The sequence below is a fragment of the Bombina bombina genome, chromosome 2, assembly GCF_027579735.1.
Source record: "Bombina bombina isolate aBomBom1 chromosome 2, aBomBom1.pri, whole genome shotgun sequence".
Lineage (NCBI taxonomy): Eukaryota > Metazoa > Chordata > Amphibia > Anura > Bombinatoridae > Bombina > Bombina bombina.
The window spans coordinates 276,466,210-276,487,131 of NC_069500.1; the positions used below are offsets into that span (position 1 = coordinate 276,466,210).

Consider the following 20,922-nt stretch of genomic DNA (forward strand, 5'->3'; position numbering starts at 1 on the left):
AATCTAATTACAGTTTCCATAAAGTTTGTATCCTGTCTGTAAACAAACCTTATGGTTAAGGACCATTTGCTTATGAATACAATCTGTTATTTGTGTTACATTTTGATCTTACCAACACTATTTTGTGACAGTAAACATAATAGCTTCAGTTTAGCCTTTTTGTATTTCAGCAATGATTTGAATTTCTTCTACAGCCTGATGGATGAAGGTCACAGAAATGAGTGATATGGACAAGCTTTGATGTGCCATATTGGTATTCATTCCAGAAACGGCAGGAAAGAATCATGTGTAGCTCATTCTCAGTTACTGACAATAGTTGCAGGGGAATTATAAGAATTGTTCTTTACATTAATGGGACACAGAGACTCTATATGTAAGGAGCTGATGTCACTTTTTCATATGGTTATCATGTCCTATGATATACAGGTTTATATGTGGTTGCCTCCCTCAAGAAATTTGCCACAAAAAGTTTTTGAATGTGGAAAGTAGTGTCCGTTGAAAAAGCATCTGTAGTTGTATGGTCTTGGGCGGCAGTTTTAGAATGCCTGATGTTGATTGTCTATATTTGAGACAAGGCATAATGGAACTGGACTACAGCTACTAACAGGGGCGTATTTTGGCCTAGGCAAACAAGGCACCTGCCTAGGGCGGCAGATTGGAAGGGGGCAACACTTCTTTATGGCTACATTTGTAAGAAGCTTATGGTTATTATAGAAGTATTATACAGGTACTGTACATAATGGAAGATTTTGCCCAAAGAACATACATTTTAGGGGGTATAATCAGAGACTGCAGTTTAGAGGTATCTCTGAACCTTTCTTTGATTCAGCCTTTTGTTCTGTCGGCCTTCAGCACTAAGTATTTCGTTTGGGAAAGTAGTTTTTCAAGAAATCTGTGTTTGAGGAGTTTTATCTATATTGGAGCAATAGCTAGGTGTGTGTGTTTGTGTATGTATGTATGTGTCTGGGCAAGTGTATGTATATAACTATGTGTATATGTGTGTGTGAGTGAACATTTATTTTGGAAATGCCATAAAAAATTTCAAATTACTCCTTAATCAAAAAATATTATGGCCAAAAAGGCCTTAAACCTTTAGGGGTGGGGGCAGCAGAATTATGAGTACCTAGGGCAGCACAAAACCTAAATACGCCACTGATTTACTTTTTATTTCTGATATCCGCACAATTTATTTGCCTTCAGAGTTCAAATATGCAATACCTGATTGGTGTATATGCATCATGACTGTGCTTTATTAACAGAGGTAACCTGTGCATGGTGCATTTATATTACTCAGCGCCAGGGACATTAAACAACTCCTGAAATAGTTTATAAATTGTATACAGAACGAGAAGTGCTCTACCAGGAATGAACAACAGCTCAGTAGCTTGTTCTATGGCAAGTTATCACCTCTGAAGCAGCCTCTTTTACCTCAATTATGTTTTTCACAGAGGAGAACTCTCCTGAAGTACATCAGTCTGATCCCACCTACAAAGGTTAGTCCAGCCCAGAAATACCAGGCAATTCTCCTCTGAACAAGGAACATGACAACCCCAGCCGATCATTTGTCAGTGAGGAGAAGCCATATCCCTCTACGCACACTGGGCAAGGAGTCCACGTCTGGTTTTCCCATCACCCTTAGGGAAACTTCCCCAGGATCATAATACAAATACAAACAGAAATAGAAGTGCTCTACCAGGGACAAACAACCACTTTGTAGCTTGTTCTATGGCAAGTTGCCACTTAGAATCAGCTTCTTTTAGCCCAGTTTGGCTTTTCATATAGGAGAACTTTCCTGAAGTATATCAGTCTGCTCCCACCTAGTAAGGTCAGCCCAGCTCCAAAATACCAGACAATTTATAAATTTTAAGGTGTTAGCAGCACAAATCAGGAGCACCAGTTCATCCGTTTTGAATAAAACGTAACTTGCAATGCCCATGATGCTAACGCGTTTCAGCATTAGCCGTAGTCATAGCCTCAGGCTTTGTATATAAACAACTTTAAAATTAAACACATTAGCAATATATATTGCACTTCAATGCTACATATACACAACAAATCTTATACATATGTACCAAAGATCCCTCTAGACAGGGAAGAGATGAGTTCTCATCCAACTTTAGCTGTCAGCCACATAGATGAGTCACATGTTTGGGTTCCCTTTGTTTTGCCTATAGGAATATGTAGCGAATATATGAGAGCACATTCCCATTTCATTACAATGTCACAGAACAACATGCTGCACGTTTGTAAATTTGGTGATATTTGAAATTATTATAAAAGGCCAGGTGCTGGCCAGTAGAGAGTGCTCATGACTAAGTAGACACAGATACATTTGAATGAAGATGTTTATAGACAGCTTGTTTAAAGGGATATTAAAACCCCCCAAAAATATTTTGTGATTCAGACAGAGCATACCCTTATAAAATTATTTTACATTTTACTTCTATTATCAAATTATCTTTGTTCCCTTGATGTTCTATGCTGAAGAGATACCTAGGTAGACATCTGTATCACTACATGGCAGGAAATAGTTTAACTCCTTTTCAGGTGTTAAAGGGACACATACTGCAAAATGTTTTTCCCATTAAAGGTACAGTAAACACCTTGTAATTACAAGACACTTCTGTTGTGTTGCCATAGAATAACATAGCTAAACCAAATCTAACTGTTTTGAAAACCATACATCCTTTTTACTGCATTTTTTTATCAATAGTCAAACTTCACGCACCATTTGAACTAAAAAAGAGACAATACTAATGGCACTCCCAAGATGTGTTTGGAAACTTAAATTCCACTAATATGTATCTGTAATTGTTATATTGAGGGTTGGAGGTGCTATGTATCAATAGAAATTAGAAAACTAGGTATGATTGAAAAAATCCACCATTAAGGATACATGGGTAGCACTCAAGGTTCCTTAGTATATATTTATTAACTAAAAATGTAAATTCAAACTACAGTTGGTGTGTTGGTGCAAATAAAATATAACTTTTTATTATATACAAATACATAATATGGGACAAATATAAAAGCATCCTTATGTTAGCAAATGACAAAATTGCTAAAATGAAAGTCTCCTATGAATGGCACAATTAACCAAATAATACAGCATAAACACTGGAAGTATAGAAAGCTATTTGGTTTTTCTGTGGGTATATATATATATATATATATATATATATATATATATATATATATATATATATATATATATATTATCACTAGAGTGATTGGGTTTGGTTAGATTGCATACACAATATCCTGCGTAATATCTCTTTAAATAAAGAGATTTACTTCTTAATATGAGGAGAGTCCACACCTTCATTCCTTACTTGTGGGAATACAGAACCGGGCCACCAGGAGGCAGTGACGTGCGGTGACATCAGAGGCTGGTGAGGCAGTGGCTAGGATACGCCTTCATTCTTTAGATATCCTTTGTTGAAGAAATAGCAATGCACATGGGTGAGCCAATCACATGAGGTATCTATGTGCAGTGAACCAATCAGCAGCTACTGAGCATATTTAGATATGATTTTCAACAAAGGATATCAAAAGGATAATTAGATATTAGATGTAAATTGGAAAGTTATTTAAAATTGCATGCTCTTTCTAAATCATGAAAGAAAACATATGGGTTTCATGTCCCTTTAAATGGTGTCTTGGAAAACTATGTATGCATGTATGTATATATGTGTGTATGTATGTATGTATGTCTATATATGTATACATATATATTTATGTATTTATATGTGTATTTATATCTTTACAGACATATATACACATATAAACACATAATTTTTTTTATATTTATATATATATATATATGTGTGTGTGTGCATTGGAGCCATTTACAGTTAAGTAGGTGAAAACATGTTAAAACGTATTTGTGCAATAAGTGTTATACTGTGTATTATTTACTGTAAATATTTCACATTCCAATGTTCTGCACATAGCAGTGAATGTTCTATGTATTTTTAAATACATAGAACATTCACTTTTTATATATATTTGTATATATTTTTTTATATATTTGTATATATCTATACCTATATATAATTAAATATATACATGTGTGTGTGTGTGTGTATATGTACATATAGATATATTTTTTATGAAAAAATCCATCATATATATACGGTGCACTTGTTATATTATCTTGTACTGCGCACTTTTTTTGTATGTTTACTGAAATAGATAATGCACTACAGACGGAAATACATTAGTTTACAAGGAGATACTTTATTTCACGCCTGAGGTCATCATCACGTGCAAGCGCACTACAGGCATCGGCAGTGATAACTTTAAAAATAAAATATTGTAAAATGAGATTAGATTGCTAAATGCTTCTGATGAAATTTATGATGCACTTCAGTGGGCTTTAAAGAGCTATTATAATGATATACTGCTGGTCCCAAGTAGAAATGTACTCTAATCCAATCATCAGCGCTAGTTGCACAGCTGGGTAGTACGACTAGCACTGCTGATTGGATCAGCAGCAGTTTCTGCTCCGGACCATGCAGAGCTTTAACTATGTGTTTAACCCCTATGCAGGGGGGGAAAGACATGGCTTTGCAGCAGTGCTAGTGATAATTTTGACAGAAAAAAAAACAATAATACCTTTAGATAATATTTCTAAGTGATTTTTTAGTACTCAGTGTTAAATGACTTGATATTTTGTCTCTCTCAATCTCATCACATAATATAACTTGCCACTTTTTCTCTACGTTCTCCTCCTATCCAAATCCTAGCTGTATTGTAAACACATAGAGAAAGACAAGCGTTCTCTCAGAAACTGTATTGCAGCCTGGCTGTATTTTTATGAGCTGAAAAATGTATTTCTTTATTATTGGACGAGTATTTTTTTTTTTATTGTTAATCAATATAAATACATACAAATACATTATAGATTATTTAACCAAAACCTTCACGTCTTTTTTCTCAAAAGTTTTCCATTAAACAGTTTACTGATGTTTAGGGTCACAGGAAGATTTAGCTGAAAAAAGGTAATTGAGGTTTTCCTTTACATAACAAAGAGTAATTCTGTTAAATAAAATGATTAATTCCTGTCATTATACATCAAACAGGACAGTTACAAAACAGGATTGTCCCTGTTCCCGATACAAGTCTTTTTTATTCCCATTCACATATCCAATAATTCTTTCAACAAAAGACTTAACTGGCATTTGGTACAAGAAGGATTTGTGAATGAGTAGGCTGTGTGTAAGTGTGAAATATGTTACACAAGTGTGGTGTCAGAGGTCCCACTGTCCTCTCCTCTGACCCCAGTCACCGACCGTGACCCTCACCCCACACCACCAGAAGCCTTAGTCTCTGAGAGCCACAGCCCGCCGCCTGAGTGTCCACTGGCCCAACGTGGTGTATATATCATGGGAGGGTGGGCAGTATTGTGTTTGTGTATAGGTAATAAGAAGAGTGAATGTGTGTACATGTGTGTGCTGGGCATTATGTGTATGTGAGAGAGTTACATACCGGATTGTGTATCTCCAGGCCGGGGCGGGCAGTATGTGTGTTGTTGTATAGCAAACTAAGCACCTCAGGGCAGGGTAAGGCAGACGGCTTGGAACTGTATCTCAGGGCTGCCTTTTCTATGCATGTTCGCCACAGATATTGTCTGGGGGTTGCGTGTTTTGGGTGACTTCTAGTAAGGTGCAGCCTGTGTGTGTGTTTTGGGTCCGTCCTTCTTACAGTGTGCAGAGTAAAGTACAAACTCTCAGTAACTAACTGCTCCCAGACTACTAACCTGCAAACCCGAGGCAATAAGACTGTGACAAACAGATCACCGCTCCTGCTCCTCCTGAGGACTTCCTTCCTGAATCCTGACAGGCTGACAGACTTGATCTGATGAGTGAGTCCCACAGTCGACGACGGACAGAGTCCTCCAGAGTCCCAGACAGTGAGTTACCAACCGCCGACCGGTCATCTTCTACTTCTCTCCCAGGCAGCAGTGACGCACGTGAGACGACGCTCAATCCGTGCCTCTCAAATTCCCGCCCGACAGTAGTCAGCCCAGAATCAGAAATGCTCATGTCTGATTGGCTGAGGCAGGGCAGAAAGGGCTGAGGGCTCCCGAGGCTTGAAGAGACAAGCCTCCGGTGGGAGCAGTATGGGCCACAAAAGAGACTGCAATAGATCTTATTCGCCACTGGGTGGCAGTCTCTAGCGGCCCATACAACCAAATACATTCATATTGCACAATGGAAGGGTAGCTGGCTGGCCTCCTCTTGCGCAATATGAATGTAAATTGAATTACTTTATTACAGTTTTTTAACATATGTAAATACAGTTTAATACACACTGCACTACTGAATTTGGTGGAGGGGGTGGGGGGGTAGGGAGGGTCACCATTTTTATTAAAAAAAATTAAAAAAAATTGGAAAAACATTTTTTTTTAATTAAAAAGGGTGTAATACACCACATTGGCCAGGGGACGCGCTGACTCACCTGCCTCCTATGAGTGCACGTCACTGCCAGGAAGAGGCAAAGACACCCCAGCCAAAGGCTTAAATACCTCCCCCACTTCCCTCATCCTCCAGACATTCTTTTTCTTTCGTTACAAAAGGTTGGCAGAGAAGTGTCAGAAGATTTCGGAGTAGTTCTTTAGGAAGGGTATCTGCCCTTCGAGATGAGACTGGAGTTTTAAGTAGTCTTGTCAGCCTCTCAGTGAGAGCATTGATGAAAGTTAGAGTCTGGAGATGCAGGGAGAGTCTTTCTGCAAACCAATCCAGACTCATATTAACAGCTCCTTAAGAAATCAGCATTGACGAGTTTCGCTGCCTGCTTTTTTCACTCAAGTCCATATCAGAAGCGCTGCTACAATCTGTCAAACTTGAAGGGCCGTGTCACTGTTCCATGGTAGGATCGTTTCATTATTTTACTCACATTTTAATGATAGAAGACAGGGTCACAGTGGGACTCCTTTATCTTTATGGAATCAAGGGTTAATATCTCCTGAGGGGGATTATTGAACAGTGGGTATTTTTAATCATATTTTTTATGTGATTTCGACTGCTTATGTGTAAGAACGTTGGTCTCTTATGCTGATACGGAACATACAAGTTATTTTCACTTTGAGAGCTGCACAGTTTCTTTATATTAAGCTGGCGTGCTTTTTCCTTAGCAGGGGCAGGTCCTGCATGAGCACCATGTGACCGGGAATGGTCACGTTTTTTTCCCCGCTTCTGATTCCTGACCGGGTGTCTGCGGAGAGGAGCATCTTCTCTATCTGTCTGGGCCATAGGGGGTGGTGAGTGCCCCAGCCATTGGGGGTATAAGGTGCAAGTTGTTTTTTCATTTCTATAATTTGATATAGACGAGTTATGGATGATTCTGATCATTTAGAGGGGGATCCCTCCGATACCTGATACATGAGTATATTGTGAGGAGGCCCAGGTAATCCAGCCCTCTCAATTATGTTCCGTATGCAGCAATAGAGTGTTCTCATCAACCAATGTTGAGATGCTAGAGACCACTGAGCCATCCGCCTCTGAGGACTCTTCGTCCATTGAGGTGTGTTCCCTAGATTCTGTTCCTACATATTTTTCCCGAGTTCCGATCCTCCTTCGCCTGTAAGGGGTTTGTTTCCATTAGAGGTTACTATGCAGTTCTGCATGGCCATCTCTATATGGCCTTAGTGATGTTACTTATTTCTGCTATGCTCAAGCGAAGTGTTAATCCAGGCTCTCCTGCCCAATGACATTCATGTAAAATAATGATTGTGTCCTATCAGTCCTCTGGGGATGCGGCTCCTTCTGAGGTTTCAGAGGGAGAACCTCCAGGGTCGGAGACTGCTGACTTGGGTCCTCCGACTGTTAAGGGCTTAGCATTTAGATTTAGATCGGCACGCCTGCATTTACTTCTGAGAGAGTTTTTGGCAATGTTAGAGGTTTCCAGTACTGCTCTGTCAGTTGAATCTCAGTCCTCTAAATCAGATAATCATCTTAAATGGACGAGTGGAGTATGATGATATTCCTTGTCGTCTTGCTTTACTTTTTGTTTTATCGTTTATTTAAAATCCCAGTTCTGAACTCTATGGGCGGGTTGTGTCGTATGTCAGACAGGACCTGTTTTTGTTTACACACTCCTTTTCAGCTTATCACTTGTGGACGCTTGCCTTTTTTTCTGTTACTTAGCTATTCCGTTCCGGAAAGTTGTTTTTTTTTTTTTTAAGAGCTCTGGATTGTTTAAGAAACTCTTCTTAGAAAGACGTTTCATCACATGGGATTTTTGATATTATCGACTTTGATGGTCGAGATTGTTGGAGACTTCCAGTGGAAGCTTATAGATTAATGTTCAGGGTGATAGTTCCCCCCGATATTTTCGAGGAAAATTTTAAGCCTCAGAGCTTAATTTCTTTAATTTGATTATTCAGTTGTTCTAGCTTTGCTGGAACTTAAGAAGTTTTGTTTTAGCCCGGGAGTGTTCCGGAAGATACGTCGTATCCTAGATGACAGACAGAACCTGTTGTGGATACTAGTTAGGTCTGTTCCTTCTTTCTACTTAGAAGGAGGAGTTTTTTCTTCTAGATTCCGGTCCAGGTACAGCAGGCCCATCTATCCCAGTTAACAGGCTGGACCTGTTTAGGTATTATCTGGGATGGGTGCTTGGTACTGGATCATATGGATCTAGGGGTCCTAGAGGCCGGAACTAGGCTTCTTTTCTGGGCAATTGTATTGTCAGAGAAGACAATGGACCTTTGGAGTCATTGTCCTGGTATCTTTTGCACTGCTGGAATATTTTCTTCCACTGGTGGTGCATGCCCTAATAGGGAGAGGGTCTTCCCATCCTAATTGGGTTCTATGATTTTTAAGCAGAGCTTATTAGTTCTTCTTTTTGCTGGAGAATGTAAGGTTCCCTCTTCCTTTGTTCGGAAGAAGGATGTCTTTCCTGTTTCATCCTTTTTGTGCAAATTCAATTCTTAGGAACCTTATCTTACTGTAAACCTCGTTCTGATCGTTTTTGGGATCTGGGATTTAAGGTGGCAGTATCCTGCTTCCAGATTTTAAAGTAGTTACAGAGTCTTGGCCTTTCTGGGTTTCTTACCTTTGCCTGCTAATAGACTTTTAGGAATTTTCTTGTGTCTTTTCGATCCTCAGAGTTGGATCTAGACCTGAGTTGCTGATGTTGACACCAGGGTGGATCTGTATGTGGTTTTGTCTTAGGGACAGGGATTTTTATCTACCCTGCCTAGCAAGCGGAAGGCTTAGCGTTGAATCCTGCTGTGGCAGCTTTCTTTTAATCCTGGGATCTTGCAAATGTACTTTTGGGTTATGCCCTCCAGCCCCCTTCTGGTCTTTGTTGACACAGGAGTGGAGAGTGATAGACACAGCCAAGGCCGTGACTTCTGCATGGTGTTGTTGATTCTGTCTTAACAGACTTACATGGAATACCGGTGGGGGAAATCAATTCCCAGTGTTCCGTTCAGATCTCCCTGTTCTGAGAAATTTTTCTCTTAGTTCTCCCGGGGCCGTTTTGACCTTTTTCGCTTCCTTGTACGTGGGGAGAGAGTGTCTTAGGGAGGTCTGTGGGTTGGGAGTTTCCTTCCAATTATTCCTTTGGTTCCTCAGCGAGCATTCTGCTTGGAGGATTTGGTCTTCTGGGTTCGTACCAGTTAGGACCTCTGAGTGGGGAGACTTTCTTTTGAAGAAGGAGAGTTTCTCCTGCTAAATGGGAGGGTTTCGTGTTTGGTGGTGGGCGGAAGCCCACATTGGCTCATTGCCAGCTACCCTCTCTATGAGTGTACTCTTCAGGTTCGGATGTCCCCTACAATCATTCCCTGCTCAAATGTTTGTGTCGGATGGGGAAGCCGATCAGGCTTTCAAGGTGTCAGTGTTAGCTCCACCGTTTATGTAGCAGAAGGTGGGTTTGAACCCAGGAGGGGCTCCGACCTTTTCATCCTGAATATGCTAGACATCTAGCATTCCTTAGAGGTTTCTTTTAACCTTCTTTTTTTTTGCCATGTCGCTCTTTGTAGTGGATGATCGATCCTAGCAGGAGCAGACGTCAGTGAGATGGTTTTCTCCGTTTGTGGTTCCTTCCTTGGATCCTAATCCTTCTTCTTCGAAGGAGGGGTGATTTCATAACTTGGATGTGGTTCGGGCCTTGAAGTTCTAACTTCAGGCTACAAAGTAGTTTTGTCAAACTTCTTCCTTGTTTGTGTCTATTCTGGGAAGCATAATGGGCAGGAAGCCTTGTCCACTTCCTTGTTTTTCTGGTTGAGGAGACTTAAGGCTCATTCAACTAGAGCTGCGGTTTCCTCTTGGGTTTTGAGAATAAGGCCTTTAGGGATCAGATTTGTAGGAAACTGCCTGGTCTTCCTTACATATTTTTTCAAAATTTTACATATTTGGCGTTTTTGCTTTGACAGAAGCAGCTTTTGGGAGAAAGGGTTTTTACAGGCTGTGGTGCCCTCAGAACAGGGTCCGCCTCTCTTTTTACCCTCCCGTTTTCATTCAGTGTCCTCTAGAGCTTGGATATATGTTTCCCACAAGTAAGCAATGAAGCCGTGGACTCTCCTTATATTAAGAAGGAAAACATAAATTATGCTTACTAAATAATTTACTTTCCTTCTGTATGAGGCGAGTCCATGGCCCCTGCTGGAATTCTCCGTTGGGCGGACTTAAATTTGGTTTTGTTCTTCTGGCACCATTTATACCCTGATATTTCTCCTACTGTTCCTTGTTCCCTCAGCAGAATGACTGGGGGATGAGGAAAATGGGGGAGGTATTTAAACCTTTGACTGGGGTGTCTTTGCCTCCTCCTGGTGGCCAGGTTCTGTATTCCCAAAGTAAGGAATGAAGCCGTAGACTCTCCTCATACAGAAGGAAAGGAAATTATCTGGTAAGCATAATTTATGTTTTCACATGCTTTGCATATATACGTGAGCTTGGATACTGTAAATAACAGACTGTGACTTATAATACTAATTTCAACAAGATTGATTAGTATTATTAGTCACAGGGGCCAATTTATCAAAGCTTCAACTGTGAATGCGCTGGAAGTCCGCGTCAAATTAGATGCAAAGTTGATCCGCCGTACTTAACACAGCGTCAATGTTGAAATGTTCAACATAATATACGCTCCCGCAAGATCAATCTGATGCAAATCATTGCTTGCATTATTCGAGAGTAATACTGATCATCCACCTTCACATTTGACTCTATTTGACTCTCTCACCAATTTATCAAACATTTAACATGTACGCTCACGTCTATTCCGATGCAGCATACCTATCCTTCAAACTGCAAACCTCTGAGGCCGCGAATGCCATAGAAATCACTGGGAGTCTGAAAAGGTTTTGTTCTATGCTGTTTGTCATCGCAGACAGTTAATGAACATGCAGAATATTTCTAGATTTGCTATACTTTTATGACGCAGAGGATATTGATATAATGAACCATCTGAATCATGAAGTATAATAAAAATGTTTAACCTTTTGTGATATCAAAATATATTAAGATCTGCCCTTATTACTAAATTAAATCAAGTAGGGAGATGTTACCCTACTTATGGGTTATGCTTCATCTCTCTGTCGTAGAGTTCATTACAAAGCAAGGGGACAAATTATTAATTCATGAGATGATAGGACGCACGTACCGCATATCTGGGATACATATGAAGCGCAAAAAACAGATAACAAGGTTATCAAATCAATTGTCAAAAATTGTAAGTGACATTTTTTAGATTGTGTATTATAATTGCTAGGACATACAATGGCTGTCACTTTCACATCATCAACAATTGGTTGTCACATGAAAATAACCAAAAAAGATCAGGCATATTAATTATCAGAAAATACATAATTAGTCAACATTTGTAAGAGTATTATAATCCAATAAAATCTGCAAATGATGTTTGATTCAATATAATCTTAAGCAGAAAGGCATAGACTGCTGCTCCTAAACTCATACACCGTTTCTGAGGTGGTATATAGCAATCCGCCCGATCATGTACGATCGGGCTGATTGACACCCCCTACTAGCGAATCTGCAGAGGGTGGTATTGCACCAGCAGTTCCCAAGAATAAACTATGTTCATTTGATGGACATTCAGAGTAGATCATTTGATAGATGAAGATATCCGCGACATCGATGACTCTTATTTATTAACAGTCTGATGCTAATCACGCCGGACTTGACGTGCGTGTATTTGACAGACGTGTTGATAAATAAGACTGTTGATTGTAGATTCGCGGCAGCAATATCTGGCGAGCGTGTTGACTCCAGCGGATGCGCCTAGATTGACACTTTGATAAATCGGCCCCACAGTCTGTAATATACAGTATCCAAGCTCATTTTTATATGCATAGCATGTGAAATCTCTTTATTTAAAGAGATATTACGCATGATATTGTGTTTGCAATCTTACCAAACCTAATCACTCTAGTGATAATATATATACCCACTGAGAAACCAAATAGCTTTCTATACTTTCAGTGTTTATGCTGTATTATTTGGTCAATTGTGCCATTCATAGGAAACTTTCATTTTAGCAATTTTGTCATTTGCTAACATAAGAGGATGTTTTTATATTTGTCCAATTTTATATATTAAAAGTTATATTTTAGTTGCACTAACATATCTACTGTAGTTTGAATCTACATTTTGAGTTAATAAATATATACTAAGGAACCTTGAGTGCTACCCATGTATCTTTAATGGTGGATTTTTTCAACCTATATTTGGAGGAACCAATCTGGGCTATAGTCTTCAGACAACAAGGCTAGCGATGGTCATAATGTTAGTATAAAGATCTGTGTTAGTATAAAGTTAATTGTTTCACAGTTGTTATCAGCTAAAGACAGTTAGGGAAATATATGTAGTAGAGTTAGCCTTGAGAAGTCAGCAGGGTGTATTTTGAATTCTGATAATTAGAAAATCCACAATTTGCAAAGCTAAAAGAGGCCAAAATAAATAATGAATATTGTAAATATTGTAAAGATGTTTCACTATACATAATTAAACATTGTATATAAAAATCTCTTTAATGTGTTCCCAATTACTTGTTTGTCCTGCTGCAGATTATTTAATGTACTGGAAATTGCATTCTGGTTATTGAAATTAAGTGGGCAGAACAAATGATTAATTACTTAACGGTCTACAAAATATATTTGGAAAACTGCGGATCATATGAATGTGACAAATAAGCAGTTAGTGTCAGACAAAGCAGTTGTTTGTTAAACAAACTATACAGACAGCAAATAAATTATACAAAGTTGTAGCTAATACTACGGTGACAAAAACTAGACATCTCTTATAAAACTCCAGATGCTAGCATATAGCTATATCTGGTTATTTATTGTAGATACATTGGGGCCTATTTAACAAGGTGCAGACCGACATGATCCGATATTGCGGATCATGTCGGCTGCACATCGATAAATGCAGACAGCGTACGCTGTCGGCATTTATCATTGCACCAGCAGTTCTTGTGAACTGCTGGTGCAATGCCGCCCCCTGCAGATTCGTGGCCAATAGGCCGCTAGCAGGGGGTGTCAATCAATCCGATCATATTCGATTGGGTTGATTTTTTGCGAGTTCTGTCCACCTCCTCAGAGCATGCAAACAGGTTATGGTGCAGCGGTCTTTAGACCACTGCTTCATAACTTGTGTTTCTGGCAAAACTGTAGACTCGCCAGAAACACGGGATTTCAAGCTCCATACGCCCCATTATGTTTATAAAAAATAGTCTAATTTTCCTTTTTCCTCATATACAGGATCAAATGTTTATATGGTGGGAAAAGTGGTAGCTCTACTGCTTGTGTATTGTACAGATGAAGAGAGAACATTGTGACCCCTCTCAGTTAAGATTTCTGCTACTGCAAAGCTTTGGCCCTCCCCTTTTACTGCTTTTACGGTTTATTTTTTACTGGTTTGTGCTTTTCCATACTGGCCTCTGATACACTAGTATATATTCAGAAATATCAATGGATGTGAATACAATTCATATCACTAGCACTTTCCCAAGTTATGTCTTTGCTGTTGTTTGCAAAAAAATAAATAAAAATAAATGAAAATGATACCATCTGCCTGGTAACATGATGTGATGCTCCCTCATAAAACCTGTTTTGAAGTAGAAACATAAAAACACATAAGCATAGATTTAAATGGCAGAAGGCCCATTAAACCCACCTACGGTCTGAAGTTTTAATCTGTCCTCACCATCTTTTCTTCAGAAGTACTGTGTTGATTTTTAAAATGGGACCCCTCTCCTGGTTCAAACATATATAGTGTGTTGGACAAGCCTGATCAAAAGGCACAGCAAGAAAAAACTGCAATATAGACAGATAATCTTACCAGTTTGTACCACACAAGCCTCTGATTTACCTGTATATATTCAGAAATTCCCATGGATTTATGGGATGTGGTTATTCTCTTTATGTAATCTCCTTTTCTATCCTGTCCACATGTATCTATCCTGTCTCTATTATTATTTTTGCGCTAGGACAGTCAAGAAGCTTTGAAGCAGCATTATTAAACTGTTTGGCTCAAACAAATTGTGTTTTTAAAGGTTGAACATTTTTCTGGAAATTTCTTGGAAATAGACAAATAACAAAATAGATTTAAGGATGACAAAAGAAAGCCACAAAATACAGAGATACTGTAAACGTGTAAAGGATCCTCATACCTTTTCAGCAGAAATTCAATATTAAAATTTGTAGACAATGAAACAAAATATATATATAAAAGTTAAATTTAAAGCAACTTTGATCTTCCAGGTACAAAAGATTTTTGTATATGTATCTGTTACTAAACAGAAACAGCAAAAAAGGGGTGTGAAGCTTTTGCACATGTGGAGCCATATAGTCTAACTTTTATTTTTTAGTTAATAAAAATAATATTATACCATACTAATCAATGTCATTAATTTTGTTTGCAAAATATATATATATCATCTGTAACATCATGTGATGATATATCTGAATTATTGTATAGACCAAGGTGCACTCACATACATGGGCCTCTATTTACCAAAGTGCGGATCAGGTCCGCCAGACTTCGCTGAATACGGAGAGCAATACGCTCTCCGTATTCAGCATTGCACCAGCAGCTCACCAGAACTGCTGGTGCAACGCCGCCCCCTGCAGACTCGCGGCCAATGGGCCGCCAGCAGGGAGGTGTCAATCAACCCGATCGTACTTGATCACGTTGATTTCCGGCGATGTCTGTCTGCCTGCTCAGAGCAGGCGGACAGGTTATGGAGCAGCGGTCTTTGTGACCGCTGCTTCATAACTGCTGTTTCTGGCGAGCCTGCAGGCTCGCCAGAAACACGGGGCATCCATTCGGAGCTTGATAGATAGGCCCCATGATCTCCAATTCCATACATGGGACAGTCTATTCCAAAATTATTATTGTTTAAAAAGATAAATAATTCCTTTATTACAGATTTCCCAGTTTTGCAATGCCAACATGATTATATTAATATACGTTTTACTTCTGTGATTAACTTGTATCTAAGCCACTGCAGACTGCCCCTTAACTCAAGGTTATTTATGTATTATCTATTGACTTGCATTTTATCCAAATAGTGCTGTGTCCTGCAAAACTCTACGGGAGTGAGCATAATGCTATCTATATGGCACACATGAATTAGTACTGTCTTGTTGTGAAAAGCTAATAAAAAGCATTTGATAAGAGCAGGCAGACGTTTAGAGGTTTAAAGGCTATAAAGTATATTAATATAACAATGTTGGTTGTGCAAAGCTGGGGAATGGGTAATAAAGGCGTTATCTATCCTTTTAAACAATAACAATGTTGTTGTAGACTGTCCCTTTAAATCTGTTTTTAAATAGAATCACATAAGGATAGATTTAAATGGCAGAAAGCCCATCAAACCTGCTCAGTGTCTGAAGTGTGAATCTGTCCTTACTCTCTTCTCCAGCAGTACACAATTGATTCTTAAAAAGGGGATATTGTTATTTAAAGATCAGTACTGCAAAACACTCCCCTGGTTAACATATACAGTGAGTTGGACAAGTATTATCAAAAGGCCTATCAAGAGAGAACTGCAATGCAGATGCAGATATTGCTCCTGAATCAGGGATCTTGGGAGATTTGTAGTAAATGCAAAGCTGGGGAATAAGACTAGTGCATGTCCTACCTGCAATAGCCGTGCTTCCACAGGTGATTTAAGATCAGGCAAGACCATAATAAAGCCCTTCTTTTGCTGTGGATTGGCCACTGGAAACCTGTTTTTCAGATCTGGCTGTTCATAATAATTACTGGTTACTTCCCCATCTGTTTGTATCTGGGTTAATTTCATTTCTCGATTCAAGATTGCAAATAATGTTTTTTTCCTAACCATACCCTTCATAAGGTCCATTTAGTACAAAACTACAAGTGAATATTTATGTACTTACCACAAGAAAATAAGGTAAAGGTAAACTTAAACGTACCTACCTATAAATCAGTGTCTTCAGACTCAATATGGTATTGTATGAAGGAACTTCTAGATATGTTCTTGTGGTCTTTTGCCTTAACTGTTTGACGATTAGTTATAACTAACAACAGACCTATTATGTTTCTACCTAATTCAGGTGGTCATTTGCCTTATCTGTTTGATGAGGTTAGTTATAACTAAGAATAATCCTATTATGTTTCTACGTAATTCAGGTGGTCATTTGCCTTATCTGTTTGATGAGGTTAGTTATAACTAAGAATAATCCTATTATGTTCTAAGTAATTCAGGTGGTCATTTGCCTTATCTGTTTGACGGTTAGTTATAACTAAGAACAGTCCTATTATGTTTCTACCTAATTCAGGTGTTCATTTGCCTTATCTGTTTGATGAGGTTAGTTAAAACTAAGAATAATCCTATTATGTTTCTACCTAATTCAAGTTGTCATTACATTATGCACCCTTTAGTAAAGATCCATATGATATCTTATTGAATGTGAACCGGCTAAATAATTGATTGATTATACCTTAACCATATATAAATATATATTTATGGTGCCTTGTAGCCTCTCTCAGTACTGGGGTGGGAGTTGATCCTATCAGCCAGTGGGCAGTACATACTTACGTATGATTTGTGCAAAATTTTTCTTTCATAATTCAGATAGAGCATATAATTTAAAAAACAAAATAAAAAAACATTATTGAATTTAAGTTCTCTTATCAAATTGACTTTATACTTAACCCCTTAATGACAACTGACGTACCAGGTACGTCATGCATTAACTTACAGTTAATGACAATAGACGTACCTGGTACGTCAGTTGTCTAAGAGAGTGCTGGAAGCGATCGCAATCGCTTCCAGCAGCTCTCAGGGTATTGCAGTGATGCCTCCATATGGAGGCATCCTGCAATACCCTTTCAGAAGACTCCGATGCAGAGAGAGCCACTCTGTGGCCCTCTCTGCACCGGTAGCGATGGTGCCGGTTCGTTGGTGGGTGGGAGCATAACAGGGAGGCGGGTGGGCGGCCCATCGCTACCCGGCATCCGGCTCCTGTAAGTGCAATGTGCACGCCGGGTGCCGGGAGCGTGCGCGTGCGCGCATGCGCGCGCGCGATTAGCTACCCACTGACACCAATGAGGAGGGAAGAGGGGGGAAAAAATAAATATATAAGGATCTGGGAGGGGGAGGGGGTTGGGGTATTGTGGGGGGCTGCTACACTACAGAAAACATTTAAAAATGGCAAAAAAATATCAAAAAAACACTTGTTTTTGGGGCAAATTGGGTACTGGCAGACAGCTGCCAGTACCCAAGATGGCGGCAATTAGGTAGGGGAGAGGGTTAGAGAGCTGGGGGGGGGGGATCATGGAGGTTCGGGCTAAGGCAGGAGTCCATCACAGCTAAAACATTTTATTTTTTTTTATTAAAAAAAAGAAAAACTCCTTTTATTTAGTACTGGCAGACTTTCTGCCAGTACTTAAGATGGTGGGGACAATTGTGGGGTGGGGGAGGGAAGAGAACTGTTTGGGAGGGATCAGGGGGTGGGATGTGTCAGGTGGGAGGCTGATCTCTACCCTAAAGCTAAAATTAACCCTGCAAGCTCCCTACAACCTACCTAATTAACCCCTTAACTGCTGGGCATAATTTACGTGTGGTGCGCAGCAGCATTTAGCGGCCTTCTACTTACCAAAAAGCAACCCCAAAGCCATATAAGTCTGCTATTTCTGAACAAAGGGGATCCCAAAGAAGCATTTACAACCATTTGTGCCTTAATTGCAGAAGCTGTTTGTAAATAATTTCAGTGGGAAACCTAAAGTTTGTGACAAAATTTGTGAAAAAGTGAACTTTTTTTTTTATTTGATGACATTTGGCGGTGAAATGGTGGCATGAAATATACCAAAATGGGCCTAGATCAATACTTTGGGTTGTCTTCTAAAAAAAAATATATACATGTCAAGGGATATTCAGGTATTCCTGACAGATATCAGGGTTCCAATGTAACTAGCGCTAATTTTGAAAAAAAAGTTGTTTGGAAATAGCAAAGTGCTACTTGTATTTATGGCCCTATAACTTGCAAAAAAAGTAAAGAACATGTAAACATTGGGTATTTCTAAACTCAGGACAAAATTTAGAAACTATTTAGCATAGGTGTTTTTTGGTGATTGTAGATGTGTAACAGATTTTGGGGGTCAAAGTTAGAAAAAGTGTGTTTTTTTCAATTTTTTCCTCATATTTTATATTTTTTTATAGGAAATTATAAGATATGATGAAAATAATGGTATCCTTAGAAAGTCCATTTAATGGCGAGAAAAACGGTATATAATATGTGTGGGTACAGTAAATGAGTAAGAGGGAAATTACAGCTAAACACAAACACTGCAGAAATGTAAAAATAGCCATTGTCATTAAGGGTAAGAAAATTGAAAAATGGTCCGGTCATTAAGGGGTTAAGGTGGGCTCAGGAGCATGTACATATCTAAAGCAGTATATAGCATCCGTTTTACAATAATGCTTTTAACAATGTTATAAGTTGTGCAAACAATGCTGCCATCTAGTGCTCTAACGTGTGTTAAGAGCATTTTTGGAAACATGTTGCTATATAGTGCTCCAGACGTGCACGCTCACAAGCCTAATTAGGTATGTTGTTGAACAAAGTATACTAAAATAAAAACAAGTGAATATGATAACAGAAGTAAATTGAAAAGTCTTAACCTTTTGCCATGTAAAATTACTTTTAATATATTTCAGCACAGATTACAAGTGGGGCACTATTGATAGCGCAGGGTGCACAATCAATATCACTTGACCATGCTTCTGGAGAAGTCCTGTAAACGTAAGTGTGATGAGGTGACAAGAGAGGAGGAGAGTAGGAGGTCGTGAGCAGAGCGAAGGGGACGGTAGGGAGAGTATCTGGAGACAAGGTCTGAGATATAGGGGGGAGCAGTGCAGTTGAGGACTTTGTATGTCAGAGAATTTTGTGTTTGATCCTAGAGGCAAGAGGAAGCCAGTGAAGAGATTGGCAGAGAGGTACAGCAGATGAAGAGCGACTTGTAAGTAAGATGAGTCTTGCAGAGGCATTCATTAAGGATTGTAAAGGAGCTAGGCGGTAGGTGGGGAGACCAGAGAGGACAGAGTTGCAGTAATCAAGGCGGGAGAGGATGAGAGAGTGGATTAAAATCTTAGTTGTGTCTTGTGTAAGGAAGTGTCTAATTTTAGAGATGTTTTTAAGGTGGAAGCGGCAGGCTTTAGCTAAAAACTGAATGTGAGGAGTGAAAGAAAGATCTCAGTCAAATGTGACCCGAGACATTGGGCATGCGGAATTGGGGTAATGATGGAGTTGTCGACAGTTATAGAGAGATTGGGGGTGGAGAGTTTAGAAGAAGGAAGGAAAGAAAGGAGCTCAGTTTTGGAGAGATTTAGCTTGAGGTAGTGAGAGGACATCCAGTTGGAGATGTGAGAAAGACAGTTAGTGACACGGGTTAGCAAGGAAGGAGAAAGGTCTAGTGCAGAGAAGTAGATTTGGGTGTCATCGGCATACAAATGATATTGTAAACCGTGGGACTTTATTAGGGAACCTAGTGATGACGTGTAGATTGAGAAGAAAAGGGGACCGAGGACATAGACTTTCGGTACTCCGGCAGAAAGTGGTGACGGGGCAGAGGAGGCCCCAGAGAAGGCTACACTAAAGGTACGGTTTGACAGGTAGGAAGAGAGCCACGAGAGGGCTGTGTCACGTATGCCGAAGGATTGGAGGGTTTGGAGCAAGAGAGGGTGGGCAACAGTGTCAAAGGCTGCGGACAGATCAAGGAGAATAAGCAGAGAGAAGTGGCCTTTTGATTTTGCTGTAAGTAGGTCGTTGGTAACCTTAACAATTGCTGTTTCTGTGGAGTGAAGGGGACGAAATCCAGATTGCAATGGGTCAACGAGGGAGTTTATTGTAAGGAAATGGGATAGACGTGCATAAGCTAGTTTTTCAAGAAGCTTTGATGCAAGAGGGAGGAGGGAAATAGGGCAGTAGTTGGATGGGGAGGTAGGATCAAGGGAAGGTATTTTGAGGATAGGTGTGACCAGTGCATGTTTCAGCGATGAGGGAAATATATCGGTGCTGAAGGAGAGGTTGAAAGTGTGTGTGAGTTTAGGGGTAAGGGTGGCAGAGAGGGAGGGGAGTAGCTGTGAGGGGAGTAGCTGTGAGGGGATAGGGTCAAGGGGACAGGTAGTAAGGTGAAAGCGCAGTATAAGTGCCGAAACTTCTTCCTCAGTAACAGGGGAGAATGAGCTAAGTTTAAAGGGACACTATAACCAAATTTTTTCTTTCGTGATTCAGATAGAGCATGCAATTTTAAGCAACTTTCTAATTAACTCCTATTATCAAATTTTCTTTATTCTCTTGGTATGTTTATTTGAAAAGCAAGAATGTAAGTTTAGATGCCAGCCCATTTTGGTAAACAACCTGGGTTGTCTTTGCTGATTGGACAGCACCAATAAAAAAGTGCTGTCCGTGGTTCTGAATCA

The 20,922-nt window shown here is 39.5% G+C and overlaps 1 protein-coding gene across 3 annotated transcripts in view; it reads left to right on the forward strand.

Moving 5' to 3' along the window:
* Window positions 1-20,922, forward strand: part of KCNN2 (potassium calcium-activated channel subfamily N member 2) — a 342,268-nt gene that overhangs the window by 280,623 nt on the left and 40,723 nt on the right. The window lies entirely within an intron of this gene.